The sequence below is a fragment of the Bubalus kerabau genome, chromosome 6 (genome assembly GCF_029407905.1).
Source record: "Bubalus kerabau isolate K-KA32 ecotype Philippines breed swamp buffalo chromosome 6, PCC_UOA_SB_1v2, whole genome shotgun sequence".
In the NCBI taxonomy this organism is placed as follows: Eukaryota; Metazoa; Chordata; class Mammalia; order Artiodactyla; family Bovidae; genus Bubalus; species Bubalus kerabau.
The window spans coordinates 8,681,368-8,698,423 of record NC_073629.1 but is presented as its reverse complement, the minus strand read 5'-3'; the positions used below and the strand labels follow the sequence as shown (position 1 = coordinate 8,698,423).

Genomic DNA, 17,056 nt, shown 5'->3' with positions numbered 1-17,056 from the left:
GGGCCGCGCGCTGCGCCGCGGCAGGCAGCCAGGCAGGCAGGCAGGCAGGCGGCCGTCCGGGGTGGGTGTCGACGGAGTCGGCGCGCGGCGGCCGCAGGTCGCGCCCCGGACCCAGCCGGGCCCTGGGCGGGCCGGCCCCTCCCCAGCCGCGCCTCTCCTGGCCGGACGCCGGCCGGCGCGCGCCCACCGTGTCCTCGCAGCCTGGCTTTCCTTCTCGGGCCCCCTTCTGCCGGCGGAATGCCCGCGTTGGAGGCAAGAGGCGGCGCGCACTGGGGCGTGTCCAGTGCCCCGGGGGTCCGGGGCCCTGTCGGGGTGGCGGGCTGCCGCTGTGACCGAGGCGGTTGGTTGGGTGCGCGGTTGGGTCGGGACCCGCGGTGGCCGGGGGCCCGTGCTGGGCAGGGGGACGCGTCGGCAGGCAGCCCGAGAGCCGGTGAGCGGCCGGGCGGTAGGACGGTCGCCGCCGTCCTCGTTAGTATAGTGGTGAGTATCCCCGCCTGTCACGCGGGAGACCGGGGTTCGATTCCCCGACGGGGAGGCCACACCCCCTTTTTGGTGGCCGCGGTCGCTCTCTGTCCTGCCGCCAGGCCCCCAAGGGCCCTTGGTCTCGTCCCGCCGCCTTTGGGCGAGGCGCCAGGGCGCGGTGCCCTGCCTAGCCACCGTCGACCCCCCTCTCCCCGTGCAGCCCTCCAGCCTGACTGAGCCCTTTGTGGTCGCCGGGCGCACGGTCGCCACGGCCGAGCGAGGGCCTCCTTGGCCACCCCACGGCCTTGCCCGACCAGAGCCGGAGCTTGCAGCGCGCCCGGCTGCCCGGCCGCCCACGCACCCACCCCCACTGGCTGCCTCAGTGGGCTCCTAGGCTCTTGACGCCCCCGCCGTGCGGCTCGGCACAGCGCCGCGACGCGTGCAGGCAGCTGGGTCCCGTGTCCCCAAGTCGTCGTGGGAAGTGGCGGCGCCCAGCGCCCGGTGGAGAAGGGCTTTTTTGGCCAGCTGGGTGCGGGAAGCTGCGTGCCCCGCGTTGCCCGCCGGGGCTGAGGGCGGAGGCGTTCGCGGGCCGCGGCGGGGAGCGAAGGGCCGGAGGGCCGCAAGGCCGTCGGGCCGGTGGACCACGCAACGGCGTCGCGCTGGCGCGCATGGGGCGGCGCGCGGCTGCTGGGTGGCGCCGGCGGCGGCGCAGAGCCTCCGGCTGACGGGGCGTCGGGGCAGGGATGCGGAGGCGGCGGCGGCGGCGGCGGCGGCGGGGAGCGTATGCTGGGGCGAGCCCGGGGCCGGCGTCCGGAGGCCGCCCGGGCTGTGTAGCGTTGGTGGTATAGTGGTGAGCATAGCTGCCTTCCAAGCAGTTGACCCGGGTTCGATTCCCGGCCAACGCAGCGGGCTGACCTTTTGCTGAGCTGCACCGTCCTCCCGGCAGGGGCGTTCGGAGGGGAGAGAGAGCTGGGTGCGGGGAGCCAGCCCGCTGGCCCCGCGGCTTTTGGCGTGTGTGCGAGAAGCCGGCGGCGCGCGCAGTGTTTTGAGGGTGCGGAAAGCAAGACGGCACGCCAGGGCAGGCGGACTGACAGGGCCGGCGGGCGGCTGGACTTGCAAAGGCGGGGTGTGGGCAGCAAGGGGGCGCGGGCGGGTGGCATGGAGGCGCTGGGTTCAGCCGGAGCAGGCGAGGGCCGTGCCCCGACGCTCCCTGGTGGTCTAGTGGTTAGGATTCGGCGCTCTCACCGCCGCGGCCCGGGTTCGATTCCCGGTCAGGGAAGCCTTTCTTCTTCCTCTCCGGAGGCCTGCCACCTGCCGAGGTCCTCGCCGGCGACCCGCCCAGCCTTTTAGCCTACGCAATGGCAACCCACTCCAGTCCTCTTGCCTGGAAAATCCCATGGACGGAGGAGCCTGGGAGGCTGCAGACCATGGGGGCGCTAAAAGTCCGATAGGACCGAGCGACTTCACTTTCACTTTTCACTTTCACGCATTGCAGAAGGAAATGGCAAGCCACTCCAGTGTCCTTGCCTGGAGAATCCCAGGGACGGGGGAGCCTGGTGGGCTGCCGTCTAGTCTATGGGGTCGCACAGAGTCGGACAGGACTGAAGCGACTTAGCAGCTCAGCACTGCGCCAGAGGCCCCCCCGGGACCCTGCACCTCCAGCCCAAGCGCGATTCAGGCCACCTCCGCCGTCCCCCGGGGCAAAGCTTTTTTGGCCGCAGTGGCGACCTCGCGCCGCGCCGCTTTCACCACGACCGGCCTGAGGCCTCCCATGCCCCGCCTCCCTCCCTCCTGAGGGGCTGCGGCCGCTGGCCCTGGTGGCGGCCGTGATGCTCCTGGGCTTGTGCTGGTTCTCCTGCTGTGGGTGGGGGTGAGGAGGTGGGGTTGGATAGGGCGGGTGGGGGTAGGCGCGGGGGTAGGGGCGCGGGCTGCGGTGGTCACCAACCACCAACGGGGGCCAGCAGCGGCAGGGGCGGTGGCCGCAGCCCAAGGTGAGCGAGGGGGATCTGCCTCTGGGAGTGGGGGCCAGTGGCCACGGACACGCCTGCCTTCCCATGTCCCTCATGCCAGCCACCTCTCTGGGCGGCTTGGCCACTGCGTGCCAGGTCCCGGGCTGGCTGTGACTCCCGTATGCCGCTGGTGTCTCCAAGAGGGTTCTGGTCTGGACTGGGCTCTGGGAGGCGGACCACGGCGCCCGGGAGGCATCGGGATCAGTTCGGTCGCTCAGGGCACTGCAGCAGCCCCAGGCTTCCCTGTCCATCACCGACTCGCGCGGCTTGCTCAAACCCACGTCCGTCCAGTCGGGGATGCCATCCAAGCCTCTCATCTTCTGTCGGGTCGTCCCCGTCTCCTCCTGCCTTCCATCAGGGTCTTCTCCCGTGAGTCAGTCCTGCGGGTCAGGTGGCCAGAGGATCGGAGTTGCAGCTTCAGCCTCAGTCCTTCCAATGAATATCCAGGACTGATTTCCTCTAGGATGGACGGGTTGGGTCTCCTCGCAGTCCAAGGGACTCTCAAGAGTCTTCTCCAACACCGCAGTCCAAAAGCATCAATTCTTCGGCACTCGGCCTTCTTTATACTCCACCTCTCACATCTGTTCGTGACCGCCGGAGAAGCCGTAGCTTTCACGAGACGGACCCTCGTCACACCCCTCGTCTCTGCTTTTGGACATGCTGTCAAGATTGGTCATAGCTTTTCTCCCAAGGAGGCGAACGTCTTTTCATTTCACGGCCGCGGCCGGCGTCTGCAGTGCTTTGGGGGAGCCCCCCCAAATGAAGTCTCGCCCGCTTTCTGTTGTTTCCCCGTCTATTTGCCATGAAGTGATGGGACGGGATGCCATGATCTTAGTTTTCTGAATGTTGAGTTTGAAGCCAACGTTTTCACTCTCCTCTTTCACTTTCCTCAAGAGGCTCTTTAGTTCTTCTTCGCTCTCCCCGAGGCAAAGGGGTGAAGATGGATGTGGACCTGTGCCGCGAATCCCACCACCGCGCAGTGGAAGGGAGAGAGCTCGCAGATCCGGGCGGGGCGGGGCGGGCCGGCCCGGCCCGGCTGGGGAAAAGCTAGCCCACCAGCCGGGAGGCGGCAGATGCGCTCGAGGCAGCGATGCCTGCCGGGGAGGACAACCCGACCATCAGGGTGTTTCCCTTGCCTGACCACAGCTCTCAAGCCTACCGGACTGAGGCAAGGTTTACCCAGGCCTCCCTCCCCCACTCGTAACCAAAGGTGGGCACTCGGGCGCGCGCGCACGCACACACACACACACACACACACACACACACAGAGCGCCCTGTTCCACGCACCCCTCCCCTAGTTATGACATCTAAGAGTTTCCCATTCTCTCTAACCTGTCTATCCAGGATCCACTCTATCCCTCTCCCCTACCTGTCATCGTCTTCCCCTAGGAACTCTCCCCGAGGGTAATCGCCCACCACAGTCTCCCCCTGGGCCAATCTCGGGCTCATCTATCCCCAAAGGGTTTCATTTCACGCCTGTTCAAGGACTGTGTCCTTCGGAGGTGAAGTGGACGGCCGACGAAGGTCACCAAAGCGCGTAGAGGGCGGCACATTTGGGTGCGAAAGGCACGAAGCCGAGTCCCCTTTGGGAAAAGAGCCCCCGTGTCCCGACGTGTGCTTGTGGTTGTTAAAGGAGGTCTCCTTGAGGCCCCTGCCGTGTCGTGGGCGTCAGCGTGCGTGGGGGAGAGTATGGGACGAAGGTGCTTGGGGCCCTGGCTGGTGGGCGCCCCACGTGGATCAGGGACCTGGGCAGCGCGATCACAGGCAGAGGGGGTGGCAGCGAGCCGAGGGGCTGGCAGGCAGGCCCGGGGGTGCTTGGGTGGGGTCTGCCTGGAGGGCCGGCGGGAAGGGGCGTGTGGGGCTCGCGGGAACCTGGCCCAAAGATCGGCAGGCCACTTGAGCAGGCCCTCTGCAGAAGCATGGGCGCGGTGGCGAAGCCGTGCCAGGCGCAGGTGAGAGGCCGGGACGGATCTGCGGGAGGTAGGGGTGGGCGCGGGGTCGGGGTGGGTCTGTGGAGCCGGAGGGAGGCCCGAGCTGGTGAACGTCAGGGCAGGGCAGGCCAGGCCAGGGCAGGACGTGTGAGGGGTGGCCCGAGCTCCAGGGGGATGGCGGCGGGGGTGGGGGCATGGGGCCGAGCCTGGAGTCTGGAGGGAAAGGCAGAGGGCAGGCCGTGACAGTGAGGGTGCTGTGGCGTGAGGAAGATGGTGCGAGAGCACTCCATTTGGGCGGGGTGGCGGGTGAACGGGCGAGCCACACTGGTGCGCGGTGCCGCAGGCTGCTCAGGCTCAGCGGTGGGCTGAGGACACAGGCAAGCGAACGACAGAAACGGAGTGCCAGATGGGGGCCAGAACTGGTCCGAGATGGGTGGGTGGGCCCGCCGTACCGCCCCAGAGACCAAAGTCACCACTCATCAGGAGCAAATGTCCAGTCTCGGGTGTGACATGGCTGGGGGGTCAGGGTAGGATGGGGGGTGGTGGTTGGGAGCTCGGGTGGCTGAGATTTCACGAGGACCAAGGAGAGCTCCCATGTGACCGAGCACAGTCATCCCTCCAGGGTACCCACCCGCAGAGGGCAAACGTCGGGGAGGTCTGAGGTCCGCACACCGCCACGGACACGGCAGCACTGTTTGCCGTCGCCAAGACACGGAGCAAGGCCCAGCGCCCATGCACACGTGGCGGGCCCGAGAAGAGGTGGCACAGGTGTAGCATGGAACCATCACTCAGGCATAAGGAAATAAACCAAGTGTTGCCATTTGTCACAAGCAATGACGGACCTAGAGACTCTTACACTTGGTGAAGAATGTCAGACCGCGTGGGACAAAGACATGTGGAACGTGTGAAAGAATGCAAAACGACGCTATTTGCCGGGGAGAAACCCACTCACGCAGAACACCACCTTAGGGTAACGCCAGCGGAAAGGCAGCGCTGGAGCGACGAGTGTGCAGCTGGGACCAACAGATACGCAGGACCCTGGATAGAGGGAGAAGCGCCCAGGTGATCCAGTTCAACACAGGGAATAAGCGTCAGGACCCTGGAATACCCTCAAGTGGAAAAGAATCTGAAAACATACACGAAATCCAAAATCTGTACATGGGAAACAGAATCACTTTGCGGTCCATCGGAAACGAGCACAATATTGGAAATCCACTGTACTTCCGCAACAACCGCAACTCCGACATTCGAGTAAGCTTTGACAAGAAAACGAAATCTACAGGCAACTAAGTCAGCGGGAAACAGGCGAGCTGTCCCAAGCCCACCCTGGGTACATACCCGTGAGAGCCGCAACTCTTCATTCGGAAAGACACATGCCAACCCCACGGTCATGGCAGCACTGTTTGCCGTAGCCGAGACGTGGAGGAAACCCTAGTGCCCATCCCCAACGGCTCACCCACGAAGGTGCCATACCAGAGAAAGGGAGAGAATGGGATGCCACTGAGCCGTCCACACGAGTCAAGTTAGTGTCACTGGCAGCAACAGCGGCTGGAGCTGCAGAATATTACCCTTGGTGAGGGAAGTCACACAGACAGGGTCACAGATGGGGGAATCTAAAGTGTTGTACATATTCACCCCTGTGCCCACCAGCGACAGACTCTCAGGCTCGGGAAAGCAGCCTCGGGCTTCCCAAGGGCAGAGTCACGCACGGAGGGATGGATGAGGAGCCGGCCTCAACGGATGTACCGTACCAGTACTGCGTAGAAAGGAGAGGAGCAACGAGGATACACGGGATGCTACAGGGAATGAGATCCCACATCCTGTCATCACCTGTAACGGAAACCGATCTGAAACCCTAATCCTACATGCACAGGAGTGAATCACAACGCTGTACAGCGGACACGGGCACCAGGCTGTAGATCGTGCTGTTCTACACTTCCAGAACAACGACTGCCACTCCGGGGAAGTCCGTCAGTCGAGGATCGGTCCAAGAGTAGGAAAAAGAAGAGCTTACATTGTGATCCAGCAGACCCAATCCCGGCTACTCATCGGGAAAAGACAACACGCCCAAGGGGAAGAGAGGCGGGCATCCCCCAGGGTCATCGCAGCCCTCGGTGCCGTAGCCGAGACATGGGAAACGCTCATGTGCCGGTCGGCCCGTGGCCGGCACAAGAAGGTGAGGCAAATACATACCGTGGAATGTGACGCAGCCATCAAGAAGGAGCAGCCATCGCCATGGGCCACAAGGCCGGACGGACCCACAGAAGGGACCACTGAGTGAAGTGGGTCGGGTGGAGAGGGACAAAGCTCTGTGGACTCGAACAACGAATACAAAGGAATGTCTGTGCAACGGGAAACCGACCTTGAGACGTAGAAAAGGTGCATAGGGCTACCCAAGGGGAAAGGCAGGGAAGGGACGAAGTTGGAGTCGGATCAAGAGATAGGAAATACTATGCTTACAGTCGATGAGCAACAGAGCTTTCCTCTGTAGCATGAGAACTGTATTCGTGTCTCACCTTAACCTACACTGGAAAATCACCTGGAAAAGAACAGGGGACTGAATCCCTTTGCCGAGCACCTGAGACTAACCCAGGACTGTAAATCAGTTCTACTCGTGTTGGAAGCCGCAGAAAGAGGAGCAGGCCCTGGCCTGGGGTGGGGGGTGGGGGGAGGCAGGCCAGTGCGACAAATGCAAAGGCAGGTTCCTGGACAAGACTGGGATTTGGAATGGCTCAGGGAGGAACTGGGCGTGGGGAGGAGGGGGGGGTGTGCAGATGGGGGAGGCGCCGAGCAGGGTGGGGGTGGGATGATGGGGTGCGTTTGGGGAAGTCGGGGGACGGTGAGGGTGCAGGCTGAGGTGGTGGTGCTCTTGCGGCAGGGCTGATGCTGAGGTGTGGCGCGCAACAGGGTTTCAGGGGGATGGGGTGATGTTGGAGACGGTGAGGCCGTCCCTGTTGGAGACCTATTTCTGCCGAGGGACGGGGAGCTGGTGGACTGCTTTGGAACTCCTCCTGCAAGACTCTGGTCCAGGGACCCTCCAGGCGAAAGGGATGTATGCTTGCCAGATGTGGCAACTTCCTTGCTCCTGGCCGTGCAAACGTAGTGTGATTGATTCTCCGGAGTGTGGGGAGAGTGAGGCAGGGAGCTTGGAGACGGACGTTGTGAAAGGTGACGAGGTGGTGCGGGCGGCTGCCAGCCGTGGGGTATTCCTTCCAGGGCAATCCCTGAGCCCCCGGCTGGGTCCGGGTGAGGAAGCGAGCAAACCCAAGAAAGGTGCCTGGACGCACGGGCGGCTGAGCCCGCAGGGCTTGGGGCCACGGAGGCTTGGCAGCAGGGCCTTTTCTGGGTGGGGTGGGGTGGGGCGGGGTGGTGGGCGTCTGCGTGGGAGAGGCAGCGGGCGGCAGGTAGCAGCCAGCGGTTGCAGGAGCGCTGCCCGGAGCGCCTTTCAGCCGGCAGACCTAGCTGGGCTCTGGGGCTGCAGTGCGGGACCAAAAGGGGACGCTGTGGCTGCATGGGCCGGGAATCGAACCCGGGCCTCCCGCGTGGCAGGCGAGAATTCTACCACTGAACCACCCATGCACCGATGACCAAAGCCGCCCGACGCCGCCCCAGAGGCGCTGACCGCCACCCGCCCGGCACTGCTCACTGCTCGCCCGTCGCCCGTCGGCATCTATCTGCTCTATCGGAACAGGAGACGACGGGAGATAGAGGTTGGGGGTGGGGGGCGCGACCTGAAAGCCAGGATCCGGGCACGTGCAGGACCCCAGGGCGCGGCGCTCTCGGAGGGACCCACTCGGCCCGTCCCGCGCCTTCTGCGCCGACCACGGCCGCCGCGACCCTGTCGGTGTCGCCCGAGGGGGCCGGGAGCCGACGCCGTCTGCCCGGCGCCGGCATCCCTGTCAGGTGCAGGCGCAGGCGCCGCGTGGTCGCTGCGGCCGCGCGCCGACGTTCCTCTCAGCGACCGCCGGGTCCCGACCCCAAGGCGTGTGAGCCCGGCTCGAGCGCTCTGGCGGCCCGCGCTCCCGAGGTCCGGCTCTGACGGGGTGGTGGTGCTGGTGAGGAGGGGCCCTTTGGCATTGCGGCTCCTGGCTCGGGGACTGCCGGCTGAGGCAGGGAGCGCGCGCAGGCGGGCTTGGCTGCGGCCCGGGCAGCGGCTTCCCCCGGGAACGGGCGCGGGGGCGCCTGTGGGTGGGCTGCACGGGCACGCAGGGCTTCCGCTCCCTCCCCAGAGGAGCACCCTTCCCGGGACGGACTCGTGCCAGGAAGACCGGTGTTCGCTGGCCCGCAGGAAGGCTGGGAGGCACGTGTCCCTGGCGGGCGGCAGGCAGGTGTGGCCCGGCCAAGGCCGCAAGGCGCAGAAGCGTCGAGGGCACGCAGCACCCCCCTGGCGGGCAAGGCGGGGGCTCGGCCGCCTCGGTGTGGCTGGGGAGCGCAGGCGGGCCGGCGGGCCGGCTGCGGAGGACAGGGTGCCGGCCGGAGGGAGAGCGGCCGGGGGCGGACGTGGAAGCAAGGCTGCGAGAGCCAGTTGGCCGTTCCCGGCAGAAGTCGGAGCGCCGGCGACGCGAGGAGGGCTTGCCACCCGCGGCGGGGCTGCGTGCTTCGGCGCGGCCGGGGGCGGGGCGGGGCCGTGGAAGTGGAAGTGGGAGGGTGGGCGAGGGTGGGCGAGGGGAAAGCGGGGAGGCAGGAAAACCAGCAGCTGCAGCTGCAGCTGCAGCCAGCTGGAGAGGAAGGATGCGCTGAGGAGGACTGAAGGTTCCTGGGGCGGGGGTGCAGGTGGCGGGAGGCAGCGCGTGTGTGGAGAAAGGCAGTGGCGCGGGGAGGACGGGTGCGTTTGTCCGGCGGGCCAAAAGGCTGGCTTGTCAGGAGTGGGATTCGAACCCACGCCTCCAGGGGAGACTGCGACCTGAACGCAGCGCCTTAGACCGCTCGGCCATCCTGACGGCGGGCCTGGCTGGGCGCGTGGCCGCTCGCCTGGCTGGGACCCGACGCGGTGCGAGCCCCGGTGCCCTTGGCGGGCCGCGCGCTGCGCCGCGGCAGGCAGCCAGGCAGGCAGGCAGGCAGGCGGCCGTCCGGGGTGGGTGTCGACGGAGTCGGCGCGCGGCGGCCGCAGGTCGCGCCCCGGACCCAGCCGGGCCCTGGGCGGGCCGGCCCCTCCCCAGCCGCGCCTCTCCTGGCCGGACGCCGGCCGGCGCGCGCCCACCGTGTCCTCGCAGCCTGGCTTTCCTTCTCGGGCCCCCTTCTGCCGGCGGAATGCCCGCGTTGGAGGCAAGAGGCGGCGCGCACTGGGGCGTGTCCAGTGCCCCGGGGGTCCGGGGCCCTGTCGGGGTGGCGGGCTGCCGCTGTGACCGAGGCGGTTGGTTGGGTGCGCGGTTGGGTCGGGACCCGCGGTGGCCGGGGGCCCGTGCTGGGCAGGGGGACGCGTCGGCAGGCAGCCCGAGAGCCGGTGAGCGGCCGGGCGGTAGGACGGTCGCCGCCGTCCTCGTTAGTATAGTGGTGAGTATCCCCGCCTGTCACGCGGGAGACCGGGGTTCGATTCCCCGACGGGGAGGCCACACCCCCTTTTTGGTGGCCGCGGTCGCTCTCTGTCCTGCCGCCAGGCCCCCAAGGGCCCTTGGTCTCGTCCCGCCGCCTTTGGGCGAGGCGCCAGGGCGCGGTGCCCTGCCTAGCCACCGTCGACCCCCCTCTCCCCGTGCAGCCCTCCAGCCTGACTGAGCCCTTTGTGGTCGCCGGGCGCACGGTCGCCACGGCCGAGCGAGGGCCTCCTTGGCCACCCCACGGCCTTGCCCGACCAGAGCCGGAGCTTGCAGCGCGCCCGGCTGCCCGGCCGCCCACGCACCCACCCCCACTGGCTGCCTCAGTGGGCTCCTAGGCTCTTGACGCCCCCGCCGTGCGGCTCGGCACAGCGCCGCGACGCGTGCAGGCAGCTGGGTCCCGTGTCCCCAAGTCGTCGTGGGAAGTGGCGGCGCCCAGCGCCCGGTGGAGAAGGGCTTTTTTGGCCAGCTGGGTGCGGGAAGCTGCGTGCCCCGCGTTGCCCGCCGGGGCTGAGGGCGGAGGCGTTCGCGGGCCGCGGCGGGGAGCGAAGGGCCGGAGGGCCGCAAGGCCGTCGGGCCGGTGGACCACGCAACGGCGTCGCGCTGGCGCGCATGGGGCGGCGCGCGGCTGCTGGGTGGCGCCGGCGGCGGCGCAGAGCCTCCGGCTGACGGGGCGTCGGGGCAGGGATGCGGAGGCGGCGGCGGCGGCGGCGGCGGCGGGGAGCGTATGCTGGGGCGAGCCCGGGGCCGGCGTCCGGAGGCCGCCCGGGCTGTGTAGCGTTGGTGGTATAGTGGTGAGCATAGCTGCCTTCCAAGCAGTTGACCCGGGTTCGATTCCCGGCCAACGCAGCGGGCTGACCTTTTGCTGAGCTGCACCGTCCTCCCGGCAGGGGCGTTCGGAGGGGAGAGAGAGCTGGGTGCGGGGAGCCAGCCCGCTGGCCCCGCGGCTTTTGGCGTGTGTGCGAGAAGCCGGCGGCGCGCGCAGTGTTTTGAGGGTGCGGAAAGCAAGACGGCACGCCAGGGCAGGCGGACTGACAGGGCCGGCGGGCGGCTGGACTTGCAAAGGCGGGGTGTGGGCAGCAAGGGGGCGCGGGCGGGTGGCATGGAGGCGCTGGGTTCAGCCGGAGCAGGCGAGGGCCGTGCCCCGACGCTCCCTGGTGGTCTAGTGGTTAGGATTCGGCGCTCTCACCGCCGCGGCCCGGGTTCGATTCCCGGTCAGGGAAGCCTTTCTTCTTCCTCTCCGGAGGCCTGCCACCTGCCGAGGTCCTCGCCGGCGACCCGCCCAGCCTTTTAGCCTACGCAATGGCAACCCACTCCAGTCCTCTTGCCTGGAAAATCCCATGGACGGAGGAGCCTGGGAGGCTGCAGACCATGGGGGCGCTAAAAGTCCGATAGGACCGAGCGACTTCACTTTCACTTTTCACTTTCACGCATTGCAGAAGGAAATGGCAAGCCACTCCAGTGTCCTTGCCTGGAGAATCCCAGGGACGGGGGAGCCTGGTGGGCTGCCGTCTAGTCTATGGGGTCGCACAGAGTCGGACAGGACTGAAGCGACTTAGCAGCTCAGCACTGCGCCAGAGGCCCCCCCGGGACCCTGCACCTCCAGCCCAAGCGCGATTCAGGCCACCTCCGCCGTCCCCCGGGGCAAAGCTTTTTTGGCCGCAGTGGCGACCTCGCGCCGCGCCGCTTTCACCACGACCGGCCTGAGGCCTCCCATGCCCCGCCTCCCTCCCTCCTGAGGGGCTGCGGCTGCTGGCCCTGGTGGCGGCCGTGATGCTCCTGGGCTTGTGCTGGTTCTCCTGCTGTGGGTGGGGGTGAGGAGGTGGGGTTGGATAGGGCGGGTGGGGGTAGGCGCGGGGGTAGGGGCGCGGGCTGCGGTGGTCACCAACCACCAACGGGGGCCAGCAGCGGCAGGGGCGGTGGCCGCAGCCCAAGGTGAGCGAGGGGGATCTGCCTCTGGGAGTGGGGGCCAGTGGCCACGGACACGCCTGCCTTCCCATGTCCCTCATGCCAGCCACCTCTCTGGGCGGCTTGGCCACTGCGTGCCAGGTCCCGGGCTGGCTGTGACTCCCGTATGCCGCTGGTGTCTCCAAGAGGGTTCTGGTCTGGACTGGGCTCTGGGAGGCGGACCACGGCGCCCGGGAGGCATCGGGATCAGTTCGGTCGCTCAGGGCACTGCAGCAGCCCCAGGCTTCCCTGTCCATCACCGACTCGCGCGGCTTGCTCAAACCCACGTCCGTCCAGTCGGGGATGCCATCCAAGCCTCTCATCTTCTGTCGGGTCGTCCCCGTCTCCTCCTGCCTTCCATCAGGGTCTTCTCCCGTGAGTCAGTCCTGCGGGTCAGGTGGCCAGAGGATCGGAGTTGCAGCTTCAGCCTCAGTCCTTCCAATGAATATCCAGGACTGATTTCCTCTAGGATGGACGGGTTGGGTCTCCTCGCAGTCCAAGGGACTCTCAAGAGTCTTCTCCAACACCGCAGTCCAAAAGCATCAATTCTTCGGCACTCGGCCTTCTTTATACTCCACCTCTCACATCTGTTCGTGACCGCCGGAGAAGCCGTAGCTTTCACGAGACGGACCCTCGTCACACCCCTCGTCTCTGCTTTTGGACATGCTGTCAAGATTGGTCATAGCTTTTCTCCCAAGGAGGCGAACGTCTTTTCATTTCACGGCCGCGGCCGGCGTCTGCAGTGCTTTGGGGGAGCCCCCCCAAATGAAGTCTCGCCCGCTTTCTGTTGTTTCCCCGTCTATTTGCCATGAAGTGATGGGACGGGATGCCATGATCTTAGTTTTCTGAATGTTGAGTTTGAAGCCAACGTTTTCACTCTCCTCTTTCACTTTCCTCAAGAGGCTCTTTAGTTCTTCTTCGCTCTCCCCGAGGCAAAGGGGTGAAGATGGATGTGGACCTGTGCCGCGAATCCCACCACCGCGCAGTGGAAGGGAGAGAGCTCGCAGATCCGGGCGGGGCGGGGCGGGCCGGCCCGGCCCGGCTGGGAAAAGCTAGCCCACCAGCCGGGAGGCGGCAGATGCGCTCGAGGCAGCGATGCCTGCCGGGGAGGACAACCCGACCATCAGGGTGTTTCCCTTGCCTGACCACAGCTCTCAAGCCTACCGGACTGAGGCAAGGTTTACCCAGGCCTCCCTCCCCCACTCGTAACCAAAGGTGGGCACTCGGGCGCGCGCGCACGCACACACACACACACACACACACACACACACAGAGCGCCCTGTTCCACGCACCCCTCCCCTAGTTATGACATCTAAGAGTTTCCCATTCTCTCTAACCTGTCTATCCAGGATCCACTCTATCCCTCTCCCCTACCTGTCATCGTCTTCCCCTAGGAACTCTCCCCGAGGGTAATCGCCCACCACAGTCTCCCCCTGGGCCAATCTCGGGCTCATCTATCCCCAAAGGGTTTCATTTCACGCCTGTTCAAGGACTGTGTCCTTCGGAGGTGAAGTGGACGGCCGACGAAGGTCACCAAAGCGCGTAGAGGGCGGCACATTTGGGTGCGAAAGGCACGAAGCCGAGTCCCCTTTGGGAAAAGAGCCCCCGTGTCCCGACGTGTGCTTGTGGTTGTTAAAGGAGGTCTCCTTGAGGCCCCTGCCGTGTCGTGGGCGTCAGCGTGCGTGGGGGAGAGTATGGGACGAAGGTGCTTGGGGCCCTGGCTGGTGGGCGCCCCACGTGGATCAGGGACCTGGGCAGCGCGATCACAGGCAGAGGGGGTGGCAGCGAGCCGAGGGGCTGGCAGGCAGGCCCGGGGGTGCTTGGGTGGGGTCTGCCTGGAGGGCCGGCGGGAAGGGGCGTGTGGGGCTCGCGGGAACCTGGCCCAAAGATCGGCAGGCCACTTGAGCAGGCCCTCTGCAGAAGCATGGGCGCGGTGGCGAAGCCGTGCCAGGCGCAGGTGAGAGGCCGGGACGGATCTGCGGGAGGTAGGGGTGGGCGCGGGGTCGGGGTGGGTCTGTGGAGCCGGAGGGAGGCCCGAGCTGGTGAACGTCAGGGCAGGGCAGGCCAGGCCAGGGCAGGACGTGTGAGGGGTGGCCCGAGCTCCAGGGGGATGGCGGCGGGGGTGGGGGCATGGGGCCGAGCCTGGAGTCTGGAGGGAAAGGCAGAGGGCAGGCCGTGACAGTGAGGGTGCTGTGGCGTGAGGAAGATGGTGCGAGAGCACTCCATTTGGGCGGGGTGGCGGGTGAACGGGCGAGCCACACTGGTGCGCGGTGCCGCAGGCTGCTCAGGCTCAGCGGTGGGCTGAGGACACAGGCAAGCGAACGACAGAAACGGAGTGCCAGATGGGGGCCAGAACTGGTCCGAGATGGGTGGGTGGGCCCGCCGTACCGCCCCAGAGACCAAAGTCACCACTCATCAGGAGCAAATGTCCAGTCTCGGGTGTGACATGGCTGGGGGGTCAGGGTAGGATGGGGGGTGGTGGTTGGGAGCTCGGGTGGCTGAGATTTCACGAGGACCAAGGAGAGCTCCCATGTGACCGAGCACAGTCATCCCTCCAGGGTACCCACCCGCAGAGGGCAAACGTCGGGGAGGTCTGAGGTCCGCACACCGCCACGGACACGGCAGCACTGTTTGCCGTCGCCAAGACACGGAGCAAGGCCCAGCGCCCATGCACACGTGGCGGGCCCGAGAAGAGGTGGCACAGGTGTAGCATGGAACCATCACTCAGGCATAAGGAAATAAACCAAGTGTTGCCATTTGTCACAAGCAATGACGGACCTAGAGACTCTTACACTTGGTGAAGAATGTCAGACCGCGTGGGACAAAGACATGTGGAACGTGTGAAAGAATGCAAAACGACGCTATTTGCCGGGGAGAAACCCACTCACGCAGAACACCACCTTAGGGTAACGCCAGCGGAAAGGCAGCGCTGGAGCGACGAGTGTGCAGCTGGGACCAACAGATACGCAGGACCCTGGATAGAGGGAGAAGCGCCCAGGTGATCCAGTTCAACACAGGGAATAAGCGTCAGGACCCTGGAATACCCTCAAGTGGAAAAGAATCTGAAAACATACACGAAATCCAAAATCTGTACATGGGAAACAGAATCACTTTGCGGTCCATCGGAAACGAGCACAATATTGGAAATCCACTGTACTTCCGCAACAACCGCAACTCCGACATTCGAGTAAGCTTTGACAAGAAAACGAAATCTACAGGCAACTAAGTCAGCGGGAAACAGGCGAGCTGTCCCAAGCCCACCCTGGGTACATACCCGTGAGAGCCGCAACTCTTCATTCGGAAAGACACATGCCAACCCCACGGTCATGGCAGCACTGTTTGCCGTAGCCGAGACGTGGAGGAAACCCTAGTGCCCATCCCCAACGGCTCACCCACGAAGGTGCCATACCAGAGAAAGGGAGAGAATGGGATGCCACTGAGCCGTCCACACGAGTCAAGTTAGTGTCACTGGCAGCAACAGCGGCTGGAGCTGCAGAATATTACCCTTGGTGAGGGAAGTCACACAGACAGGGTCACAGATGGGGGAATCTAAAGTGTTGTACATATTCACCCCTGTGCCCACCAGCGACAGACTCTCAGGCTCGGGAAAGCAGCCTCGGGCTTCCCAAGGGCAGAGTCACGCACGGAGGGATGGATGAGGAGCCGGCCTCAACGGATGTACCGTACCAGTACTGCGTAGAAAGGAGAGGAGCAACGAGGATACACGGGATGCTACAGGGAATGAGATCCCACATCCTGTCATCACCTGTAACGGAAACCGATCTGAAACCCTAATCCTACATGCACAGGAGTGAATCACAACGCTGTACAGCGGACACGGGCACCAGGCTGTAGATCGTGCTGTTCTACACTTCCAGAACAACGACTGCCACTCCGGGGAAGTCCGTCAGTCGAGGATCGGTCCAAGAGTAGGAAAAAGAAGAGCTTACATTGTGATCCAGCAGACCCAATCCCGGCTACTCATCGGGAAAAGACAACACGCCCAAGGGGAAGAGAGGCGGGCATCCCCCAGGGTCATCGCAGCCCTCGGTGCCGTAGCCGAGACATGGGAAACGCTCATGTGCCGGTCGGCCCGTGGCCGGCACAAGAAGGTGAGGCAAATACATACCGTGGAATGTGACGCAGCCATCAAGAAGGAGCAGCCATCGCCATGGGCCACAAGGCCGGACGGACCCACAGAAGGGACCACTGAGTGAAGTGGGTCGGGTGGAGAGGGACAAAGCTCTGTGGACTCGAACAACGAATACAAAGGAATGTCTGTGCAACGGGAAACCGACCTTGAGACGTAGAAAAGGTGCATAGGGCTACCCAAGGGGAAAGGCAGGGAAGGGACGAAGTTGGAGTCGGATCAAGAGATAGGAAATACTATGCTTACAGTCGATGAGCAACAGAGCTTTCCTCTGTAGCATGAGAACTGTATTCGTGTCTCACCTTAACCTACACTGGAAAATCACCTGGAAAAGAACAGGGGACTGAATCCCTTTGCCGAGCACCTGAGACTAACCCAGGACTGTAAATCAGTTCTACTGGTGTTGGAAGCCGCAGAAAGAGGAGCAGGCCCTGGCCTGGGGTGGGGGGTGGGGGGAGGCAGGCCAGTGCGACAAATGCAAAGGCAGGTTCCTGGACAAGACTGGGATTTGGAATGGCTCAGGGAGGAACTGGGCGTGGGGAGGAGGGGGGGGTGTGCAGATGGGGGAGGCGCCGAGCAGGGTGGGGGTGGGATGATGGGGTGCGTTTGGGGAAGTCGGGGGACGGTGAGGGTGCAGGCTGAGGTGGTGGTGCTCTTGCGGCAGGGCTGATGCTGAGGTGTGGCGCGCAACAGGGTTTCAGGGGGATGGGGTGATGTTGGAGACGGTGAGGCCGTCCCTGTTGGAGACCTATTTCTGCCGAGGGACGGGGAGCTGGTGGACTGCTTTGGAACTCCTCCTGCAAGACTCTGGTCCAGGGACCCTCCAGGCGAAAGGGATGTATGCTTGCCAGATGTGGCAACTTCCTTGCTCCTGGCCGTGCAAACGTAGTGTGATTGATTCTCCGGAGTGTGGGGAGAGTGAGGCAGGGAGCTTGGAGACGGACGTTGTGAAAGGTGACGAGGTGGTGCGGGCGGCTGCCAGCCGTGGGGTATTCCTTCCAGGGCAATCCCTGAGCCCCCGGCTGG

General features: G+C 65.2%; 8 non-coding genes across 8 annotated transcripts; 6 read left to right on the top strand and 2 right to left on the bottom strand.

Annotated features, from left to right (window-relative positions):
- The first annotated feature begins 463 nt into the window (after positions 1-463).
- TRNAD-GUC (transfer RNA aspartic acid (anticodon GUC)) lies at positions 464-535 on the top strand. The gene has a single exon. It is a non-coding gene; the product is annotated as a tRNA-Asp (tRNA).
- Positions 536-1,295: 760 nt separating this feature from the next.
- On the top strand, positions 1,296-1,367 carry TRNAG-UCC (transfer RNA glycine (anticodon UCC)). Its single transcript has one exon. It is a non-coding gene; the product is annotated as a tRNA-Gly (tRNA).
- Positions 1,368-1,669: 302 nt separating this feature from the next.
- TRNAE-CUC (transfer RNA glutamic acid (anticodon CUC)) lies at positions 1,670-1,741 on the top strand. The gene has a single exon. It is a non-coding gene; the product is annotated as a tRNA-Glu (tRNA).
- Positions 1,742-7,910: 6,169 nt separating this feature from the next.
- TRNAG-GCC (transfer RNA glycine (anticodon GCC)) lies at positions 7,911-7,981 on the bottom strand. Its single transcript has one exon. It is a non-coding gene; the product is annotated as a tRNA-Gly (tRNA).
- Positions 7,982-9,259: 1,278 nt separating this feature from the next.
- On the bottom strand, positions 9,260-9,342 carry TRNAL-CAG (transfer RNA leucine (anticodon CAG)). Its single transcript has one exon. It is a non-coding gene; the product is annotated as a tRNA-Leu (tRNA).
- Positions 9,343-9,878: 536 nt separating this feature from the next.
- On the top strand, positions 9,879-9,950 carry TRNAD-GUC (transfer RNA aspartic acid (anticodon GUC)). Its single transcript has one exon. It is a non-coding gene; the product is annotated as a tRNA-Asp (tRNA).
- Positions 9,951-10,710: 760 nt separating this feature from the next.
- TRNAG-UCC (transfer RNA glycine (anticodon UCC)) lies at positions 10,711-10,782 on the top strand. The gene has a single exon. It is a non-coding gene; the product is annotated as a tRNA-Gly (tRNA).
- A 302-nt stretch (positions 10,783-11,084) lies between these two features.
- On the top strand, positions 11,085-11,156 carry TRNAE-CUC (transfer RNA glutamic acid (anticodon CUC)). The gene has a single exon. It is a non-coding gene; the product is annotated as a tRNA-Glu (tRNA).
- The last annotated feature ends 5,900 nt before the right edge of the window (positions 11,157-17,056 follow it).